Source organism: Myotis davidii, unplaced genomic scaffold (genome assembly GCF_000327345.1).
Source record: "Myotis davidii unplaced genomic scaffold, ASM32734v1 scaffold478, whole genome shotgun sequence".
Lineage (NCBI taxonomy): Eukaryota > Metazoa > Chordata > Mammalia > Chiroptera > Vespertilionidae > Myotis > Myotis davidii.
The window spans coordinates 3,053,799-3,064,315 of record NW_006289570.1 but is presented as its reverse complement, the minus strand read 5'-3'; the positions used below and the strand labels follow the sequence as shown (position 1 = coordinate 3,064,315).

The following is a 10,517-nucleotide window of genomic DNA, read 5'->3' as shown; positions in this document are numbered from 1 at the left end:
AATTCCTTCCTCAGAGGTCCTGATGGGGATTTGGGATAATGTAAGTAAAGCACCTGATATAACATAATTCATTGATTCTATGATGCTCATTTTCCCTCCCACATTTTATTGTCTCTAAAATAAAATTGGTCTTATAATCAGTAAGTAAGCATACTCTCATTGTTTAATTGCAACATTTGTATCTCTTTGTTTGTGGCACATATTGTAAAGTGCTTCTTAAATTCATGGCAACTTTGATTTTATGAAATATGGTATGTCTGGCTCTCAATGAATAGTATGTACTTATTATTAAGATACATATATATATATTTTCTAATGAAGATTTTAATGGTGTCAGAAAGAATCTAAATTATATTAGTTTTTCTAGAGCCTAATTTGGGTTACCATTGTAATTATACTCAGGAAAAATAGTATTATAACAAAGATAGTAGTGGCAGCTCTTTAATCATTTCATGTCTCATGTGAACAATGCAAAGGTAAAAGGGAGGATATTTCATAAGACTTAGCAAGAATGTGACTGATTGGATGAGGAGGAGCAGAAAGAAAAACAAGACAGATGTGAGGGACCATGAGTTCAATGCAGGCAGACAGCAAGGTGACAACTGAGAAGCAGTCTATATGTCCTACATTCCTGCAGGCGTAGGAAAATTTTAATGCACCAGAATTTTGCTTGAAGAGAACTAGAGGTTGGGAGGTATTGGTACCACACAGTCCTTCTGGCATTCTTATGTTGGAGGGATGGAGTTTTCTTCCTTTATATCCTGTGCAGATTGAAAGTCCCATGGATACCAGTTCAGTTCTTCAAGTGTTTGCTGAGCACCTACTATGTGCCAAGCATTATGCTAGACTCTAAAGTTACAGAGATAAATAAGATACTTCTTGGCTTCAAGAAATCCTTAGTATGACCTATCTCATGCTCTTTCTCTTTCCTGCATCCATATCCTGTATCTTTTCGTATTGCGTCAGGTAGGAAATATATGAATCATCTCTTTTTGCTTTAGAACATACTCAGTGAAACTTTAATATATTTTCTTGTATTTACTTTCATCCAAAACAAGCACACCACTGAAAATCCAATTTAAAAGTTAACAGAATGAAGAGTTTGATCATACTTGTAATTAGAAATTTTATTTATCAGTGTAACCTATATTTAACGGGCTGGCTATTTTTATAGTAAGCTAATATATATATTTTTTAATATATTTTATTGATTTTTTACAGAGAGGAAGGGAGAAAGATATTTAGAAACATCGATGAGAGAGAAACATCAATCAGCTGCCTACTGCACACTCCCTACTGGGGATGTGCCTGCAACCAAGGTACATGCCCTTGACTGGAATCAAACCTGGGACCCTTGAGTCCACAGGCTGACACTCTATCCACTGAGCCAAACCAGTTAGGGCGTAAGCTAATATTTTTTAAAAATTTGGAAACTTAATTAAAAATTTAGTTTGTCTTCATTGAACATGTTGTGTTTCTTTTTTATATCTTGGTATAATGTCTTGTTTGTTTGGGTAGTCCCAAAAAGAAATGTCTGTGTGCTTGCATACCCAAATAATTTCTGCGCCAAAGGAGCAGTGACAAATGCCACACACGGGAAATGACATTTTCAGGCTTTTTAATTAATATAATGAGAAGGGAAGGAAGGCACTAATTTAATGCATTTAAATTTTAAATAAACTTACAAAATAGAGTAAATGAATATAAATATGTGACTTTAAAGTTACTTAATTTACTCAGTTTTATTGGTATTTAGCATCTATAATAACAGCTAGCAGTAATTGAATACCTATGTGCCATGCACTTTTCTAAGCTCTTTAAGTGTATGCTCATAACATCCTATAAGATAGATATCATTACCCTCACTTTATAGATAAGGAAACAAGGATAGAGAGAGTCAGAGTCAGTACCTTCCTTAAGGGGACATAGCCAGCAGAGACAGGATTAAATCACTGTCTAATCACTGCATTACTCTAGAATTGCCAAATCTGTTATTATTCAGGAAGCAAAATCAGTAGCTGTTAGGAAAGTTACTAACATTTGATTAAAGTTTGCATTGAATTTGTCACTGAACACTGGCTTGGATTTTAGAGAGAAGAGCAGTGTGTATTTAAAATATATTACAAACCTCATCCGTAAACATTGTCACATAACTTAAAAGGTAGTATTTATTACTTAAAATAAAACCATCAGAAATAAATTCTAAGTTGATCCTAGTATATAAATAATTGACATTAAATTAGAGATTATTAAATAAAAAAATAGTGTGATTATAATTTCAGGAGTCTAATAAAGCTGGCCTTGGGTGCCTGCTAAACATGAGAGCTAAAAGACAGGGAAAAGTCAATGATAACTCTGAGCTTTTTTTAAAAAAATATATATTTTATTGATTTTTTACAGAGAGGAAGGGAGAGGGATAGAGAGTTAGAAACATCGATGAGAGAGAAACATCGATCAGCTGCCTCCTGCACACCCCTTACTGGGGATGTGCCTGCAACCAAGGTACATGCCCTTGACTGGAATCAAACCTGGGACCCTTCAGTCCGCAGGCCGACGCTCTATCCACTGAGCCAAACTGGTCAGGGCAACCCTGAGCTTTTGACTGGTTGTTAGAAGAAATAGTGATAACATTTATTTCTTATATTAATCACGGAAGTCACAAGAGTAAGGGAGACTTGGGCAAGGCAATGAGGTGACTGTGAGATGTGATGGAATGCTGGCAAAGCAGAGTGAAGAGAATACCAGTTGGGAGCCCGAAGACCTGGGCTCTAGGCCTGCCTCTGCTGGTCATTAGCAGGTTGACCTTCAGCCAAGGTACTTGACATCTCTTGGCCTCAGTTTCTACATCTAAAGACATTGAGGAGTTACATTATTAAGTGGTTTTCAAACTCGGTTCTAAAGAGTCCCGCAGGTGCCGTAGATTCTCTTAAGGTTACTTGGGGAGCAAAGTGCATCCTAGTCTAAGTAAACCTAAATTACTACACTTTTATTACACAAATCATGTGTATTTGTATTTTGGTTTAAACAAAGTTTGAAAACCAGTGGATTCAGTGATCTATAGAGCCTCTTCCAGCTCTAAAATTCTCTGTCTCTTGTTCTGAAACCCGAGTTTAGAATTACCCAACAGGAATAGAGGTTGAGTTTGCCAGAATTTGCAGAGAGCTGAGATTGTGGGCAGTTTATTCCTGAACAGTCAGAAGCCATGGATTTCAGAAGGTCTCAGCCTGCATTAGGACCTGTAATGATATTCCTTCATGGATAGTTGCAGAAGTTCCAGTTGTTTCTTAATTTTATAACATCTTTCCAGGTTCCTTGAGGACTCCTTTCCATCCAGTTTAAAGATTTCTTTTTTAAATTGTCATCTGCTGGCCCCGCAAATAAGCCCCTTCTCTGGGGCTTCTTTCCTTCTCGAAATGTCTCCTCTGCCTCTTGTCTATGCGCTTGCACACGTATGTGTTTTCCATCCCTTTCCCTCTCCAACTTTCTCCCTCATGCCCTCCCAGCCAATGCCAGATTTCATGATTAATGTAAGTAATATCTTCAAAGGGTGATTGACTACATTCCAGCCCCCTACAGAACAGTGTTTTATAGCTCACTAAAATTCAGGTTGGCTGGCAAGTGTGGAATGGAACGGTTTTGATTGGACTGAAACAGCATTATGGTGGAATGTCTCCTAGCCCAGGTCAAACGATTGGATAAGAAACCCGAGTGCTTTGTGTCATAAAAAACTCATTACACATTTTATTTATTGATTGGAGAGGGAGAGAGAGAGAGAGAGAGAGAGAGAGAGAGAGAGAGACTGACTCATTTGTTATTTTGCTTATATTTTCATTGGTGGCTTCTTGTATGTGCCCTCATGGGAGATTGAACCTGCAACCTTGGCATGTAGCAGTGAAGGCAAACCTATGACACACGTATCAGAGGTGACTCGCGAACTCATTTTTTTGGTTGATTTTTCTTTGTTAAATGGCATTTAAATATATAAAATAAATGTCAAAAATATAAGTCTTTGTTTTACTATGGTTGCAAATATCAAAAAATTTCTATATGTGACATGGCACCAGAGTTAAGTTAGTGTTTTTCAAAATGCTGACACGCCGAGCTCAAAAGGTTCGCCATCTCTGGCATATAGGACAACACTCTAACCAGCTGAGAAACCCAGCCAGGGCCAAAAAACTCATTTGAGACTAGGTTACTGCCTATCACTATCCCAAATAAAACAAGATGTAGGTGAAACTGAGAGTGGGAAATAAATTTCCAAAAATAATCTTAACTGATTATTTCAAGTGAGTGAGAGAATTTATCCCCAGTCAAACTCAACTTGACTCTTATAGGACTACCAAGACTCTAGGATTTTCACTTGGTTATCACTTCTTGGCCAAAGCGCTTTGTAGAATGAAGTTCTTTGTAAAAAATCTTCCTCAATAGATAGCATGTGGCTGCACTGTTAGGCTGTAGAGGAGGGAGGAGAATCCTTAAGTAACCTGGAGGAAATGTTAGGGAGTAACATTTCTGTCCTCTGACATTCAGCATCAGCTCACCATTGACCGTCGTCCATGAGGAGGGAGCACACACTCTTCCACTGGCTGCACCTTGGCAGCTGCAGCACATAGCACAGATGCCTGTTGTATTGCATCAAGTTTACATGGAGCATCAAATTTTTTAAAAAATGAAATCATTGTAAATCCTGGCAGTTTTTATGGTATAATTAAAATGTCTAACAGGATACCTCTGGGAAACTAAATGCAGTTTTGCTATTTATAGAGCCAGGAGAGGTAGTGTTTCTTGCCAACTTTCATATCTTATGACCTATAAATTGCTCTTAATAGCTAATCTGTCATCCCAGGTTCTCATACAAGAAAGCTTGTTTCCTTATTAATCTGTTAATTTGCATCTGCAAACGACATTTACAAATTCTTGGTTGGAAAACATTGCTGTATTAATGCTGGGCATTATAAATAATTTATCACCGTGATAGCAGCGCTAAGGTATTGCTAACAGATCTCTCTGACAGTGTGTTATTCTTCCAACCCTAATATAATTTAGATAAAAATAATTATGAAAACTCCTCTGGCCCCATAGAATCAGAAAAGGCTGACAGGTTACCATGGAAAAGCTGTGACTATCACTAACCACTCTCTAAGCTCATAGTAATAGATTCAAACCAACTGTTCCAACTATGGCAGAGTATAACGGTAGACATAACTCAGGTGTACACAGATATTCTCTTACCTTCTCAATGACAACTGCAGAGTAGTCCTTCAACCCTAGGTTCATGTAATGGCACAAACTGGTTAGATTGACTGTAATAAGCCCAGTTATTAAGTATGTACAGCATGAAAATGATTTAAGACTACTAAAGACCCTGTAATTAAAATGTTCCCTGTTTGTGTGGTATTTAAGTCTCATCTTCAGTCTATGGCTGTGAGTTCACAATTCTTAGAGATCCAATTTCAGGAAGCTTTCCCTGCCAAGAACCTTAATATTTACTATATTTTGTTTGTGTTTTGTTGATTTTTCTCTATTTTAATCCAAGAAGATTTTGTGGGAGCAGGAAATAAGGCGTGAAAGGGAAGAAATCAGAGTAATGAGAGGATTAAGTTCATATCATAGGCTGAAGCCAGGGCAGAATTTGCACATATTATGGGATTATATCTGGCTGTTAAAGGGAGGTTCTGAGTCAAACCATAAGCTTCCTGGTGACCCAATTAAAAAGATAAATTTGACCATTTATAAGATTCACATTTTTCTTAAGATAAAACTATAGCAGTTGCTTGGTAGAAGCACCGAAATCTGAAATAAATTTTTCCATTTGTCCTTTTAAAGATGACATTGGGTAATATCGTGGACAGTGTCCTCAAAAATATAGATTATAAATATTTTTATTATTTTTGTCTATTTGGTTTTGTGTGACTATTTTTTTAAAATATATTTTATTGAGTTTTTACAGAGAGGAAAGGAGAGAGATAGAGAGATAGAAACATCGATGAGAGAGAAACATCGACCAGCTGCCTCCTGCACACTCCCCACTGGGGATGTGCCCGCAATCAAGGCACTCGCCCTTGACCGGAATCGAACCTGGGACCTTTCAGTCCGCAGGCCGACGCTCTATCCACTGAGCCAAACCGGTCTCGGCTGTGTGACTATTATTTAAATTTATTTTTATTTGTGTGTGTGTGTGTGTGTGTGTGACTGTTGAGTAAGCAACTCAAGATCATTGTTTAACTTCTTACAGAATTACCTTATCACCTCAATGCTTATTCAGAGTAGATGTTCAGGCTCCAGTATACACATTGAATAGAGAGTGTATGTCATTTAAGACTGTAGGAAGCATATAGACCCTCCAGGGAATGATGTCATCTTATGTTTCAATTTATGCTCAGTATTATATTGGCCAGGCTAGGCCAGATTATGCTGCAATAACAGTAAATCTCCAAATCTCAGTGGCTTAAAACAACAGAGGTTTATTTCTTGTGCCCACTGTATGTTCATTATAGGTCAGCCAGGGCTCTGTCCCACATTGCTGTGATTCTCACTTTAATTTCTGTTCTGATAGAGCAATGTTTAACGAAGAGAAGAGAGAATGTGGTGAAGCATGCACTGTGTACCAAGTACTGAACCTGGCAGGTTGTTTATAAATACTGTTTTATTTAGTACTCATCAAGGCTCTGTGAGACCTTAATATTCCCATTTTACAGATAAGGAAACTGAGGCTCAAAGATGTTGCAAAACTTGTGCAATATCAAATAGTTTGTCATTTGAATCCATGTCTGATTCCAGAGTCTGTCCCTATTATTCCATATCTTTCTGTCTCTTGAGTTATAGGTAATTAACCTGGGACCTTGAATTTTTGGGTACTGAACTGGCAGGGAATACAAGGTGCATGTGGATTTGGACAGTAAAGAAGAAATACCATGTTTCTGGTAGTAACTGCAGGTTCATTTCCCCCTTTATAAAACTACATACAATTAGTCAATCAGCAGTTATATTAAACATTCCTTGTATGTACATTTAATTCTTCCACAAAATATAACTCTTAGGAAATACAATACAGGGGATTCATGCTAGTTGTAAAGGAAAACATGTTTCAGTCTTCAAAATTATGTTTAATGATAGTGTCATCAATGTGGTTGTAGTTTGGGTAGTTTAAATGCTTCTATTTTATGCCTCAGACTAAAATCCCTTAAAGGCAGTTGTTTATTCTTTAGCTCCATGTCCCATGAAACTGACTTGTCAGATGTAGTTCTTCTGCAGCTCTCCGGGTCACAGAGCAAGGGGCGATGGCTCCTGTGTGCTAAGGCTACAGCTGGGAATCATGCTTTGGCAAGAATATGGGTCATTTATATCTTGTAAAGAGAAAAGTATTGTCTTATTCCAACCAGAGAGTTTGTTAGCATAACTGTTTGTGTGCGTTTTAGTATTCAAATACAGATGTTCCAAAATGTTTCCACTGTGGGAAGCAGCTGCTGCTATTCAGGCACAGAAATCTCAAAGAGATTAATATACAGAGGCAGCGGGAACCTCAGTGGCAAATGCAGCATCTGCTTGAGGTGGGGCCTCTGATTCCCCATAGATGTGGGTCTTCAGATTCTCGTTAACAGCCTGAAACCATGTTTCAGATCTAAGCTTATTCTACAAGAACAGGAACAAAGACAAGTGATTAATTTGTAATCACTTAGCTGATAAATATCATCATGGGTTATTTGCTCCGGGGCTGTAAAACACTGGACTTTATTTCCTATGGCAACTGATAGGAATATAGATGTTTGGTCATAATGACTGATGGTTTCAGTTGCCATTACCAGCTCCTGCTTGGTAACAGAGCTCAGCCCCGCCAGCTTGCAGTCACAGAACATCCATCCACACCTCAGTGAGGCATTCACAGAGAACTTCGCACTTTACTCTGGACATTCACATGCACTGCTTCATCTGGTCCCATCCTAGCTCTATCATTCTCCACACCATTCACATATAAAGTAAGAAGTGAAGAAGTAAGATGACTTAACAGGGTTAGGAGCCAGGGCCTCTGACTCTATATCCTGTTCCATTCTTTTTTTTAAAGAAATGTTTATTATTGAATTTATTGGGGTGACATTGGTTAATAAAATTATGTAGGTTTCACGTTTACAATTCTATAACACATCATCTGTATATTGTATTGTCTGTTCATCACCCAAGTCAAGTCTCCTTCCATCACCACTTATCCTGGCCTTTACTCGATTCTAGCTGCCCCCATCCCCCTTCCCCTCTGGGAATCACCATACTGTTGTCTGTCTATGTGTTCCATTCTTACACAACAGCACCCTGCCTCTCGAATTTCAGAGGCTGTGATGTGCTTCATAAATTATATCATCCTTTCTAGAGATGTTGGTTCCCAGGACACCACCATGAGGCATCCCAGCTTCCCAGCACTGCCTGGTAACTGGAGGGAGCCAGGGGAGAGCTGATGCAGTAGTCCTCCCTCTGTTCCCCACATCCCAGAGGGGAAATGCCCCAATACGCCCTTTCCTTATGTTCTGAGAGCTTCAGCAAATGAGCTCCTGTGTCTCCCTGGCATTTAGAGAAATGAAGACTCAGAAGCTGAAAATCCCAGGGCTGTCATCTGCAGTTGCCATAAACCAGAAGTTCCTAGGAACAGTGACGCCCGGGGTGTTGTGCCTGCCCCAAGCCTTATAAATCCATCCCCTGCAGTGTTCAAGGGCTCATTGCCTCCAACCAGTTCTACTGTTTGGAATTACCACATGAATTATTTATGGTTTGCACATTTGACAGAGGCTCATGGCTGAGTTTCAAAATACTCAGGTCCTGGCTTGGGCCTAGAAATGTCGTCTAGAAAACTGAAGCTCAGAGAAGTTAAATTTCTAAAGGTCCCCAGAGCCTGTAAAGGGCAGTGCCATTTTTTTGTTCTTAAATATATTTTTATTGATTGTAGAGAGGGAGAGGAAGAGAGAGAGAAACGTCAATGATGAAAGATAATCATTGATCAGCATTCTCCTGCATGCCCCCTACCAGGGATTGAGCCTGCAACCTGGGCATGTGCCGTTGACCAGAATCGAACCCAGGACTCTTTAGTCCACAGGCCACTGCTCTATCCTCTGAGCCAAACCTGGTAGGGCAAGGGCAGGGCAGTTTTGAACTGTGTGTCTGATTCTAGGTTACCTTAGCTCCAGAGTCACAGATCCACGTGTTTTACTTAGAGGGCAACACAGATTTGTGGGGGAGGGTTTGTGGACTGTGTCCTGCTCCCTAGCCATGCTTGTGTAGAGAAGGACCCAGATAGTGAGGTGGGGAGGGCCAACTAGAGAAGCAGAGGAAATAGGTTGAGTCCCTGGTTTGCAGTTGAGGAGGAAGGGGAGGGACCAGAGAGGGGAGAGGAGCTGTGAGCAGCAGAAGGCCCTGCACGATACTCTGACATGAAGTAGAGGGCCCGTAGAAGGGACCTGAAGCCAGTACAGTTCCTTTATAATTTGCAAGCATTATAAAGGTGACCAGTGCCTCTGTTATTTTGATCAAGAACTATTTCACAGGCAAAAAAATAGGGTAGCAATTCACTCATCTATAAACTATTAATAAAAGTGCTCTGAAGTGTACAGGCATAGAGTACGTCTCAGAAAGGAGCACCCTTACTCCAGGTGGCACAGCATCTTTTGCTGTTTTTCCCCAGCCTGGAGGCCCTTGTGAAGACCACTTGCCTACTTGTGCCAGGGCATCCTTCGTTCTGCCAGAATCACATGTGCATGTTAGGAAGAGGAAGCAATATGAAGGAAGGGGGCTGAGAAGGGCGGAGAGAGTCCAGGGTAACTCCCCTTTAGAAACTAAAGACAAAAATCGAAGCCCTAGCCAGTTTGGCTCAGTGCTATCATAGTGTGTTGGCCTGTGGACCAAAGGGTCCTGGGTTTGATTCTGGTCAAGGGCACGTACCTTGGTTGCCGGCAGCTCCCTGGCGTTGACCCTGGTCTGGGTGAGTGTAGGAGGCAACCAGTCAATGCACATTGATGTTTCTCTTTGTCTTTCCCTCTCTCTAAAAATCAATGGAAGAATATCCTCAGGTAAGATTAACCAACCAACCAACCAAACAAACAAACAAAAAGAATCTAAGACTATATGCACTTGGTAAGATTCTAAAACCTGTTATTATTTCTGTTGTTTCCATTTGGTGCACTCTACTGATAGAGAATTATTTTCATTAAAACTTTTCACACAAAAAGGGCTCATGTACTTTTCTTTAGACAAGAAATGCATGAGCAGCAAACACTGTGAGGGGACTAGGAAGATAGCGTTTTTCTGCACAAAGACTGGGGTCAGAAGAGCTTCTAGGCATCTCGACCCCTTTGGCGGTTGAACGACCCTTTCCCAGGGGTCGCCTAAGACCATCCTGCATATCAGATATTTACATGACGATCCATAACAGTAGCAACATGACAGTGATGAAGTAGCCACGAAAATAATTTTATGGTTGGGTCACATGAGGAACTGTATTTAAAGGGCCAGAAGGGTGAGAACCACTGCTCTAGGCA

General features: G+C 39.8%; 1 protein-coding gene across 1 annotated transcript in view; it reads left to right on the top strand.

Moving 5' to 3' along the window:
• TTC28 (tetratricopeptide repeat domain 28) overlaps nucleotides 1–10,517 on the top strand; it is a 394,102-nt gene that overhangs the window by 257,799 nt on the left and 125,786 nt on the right.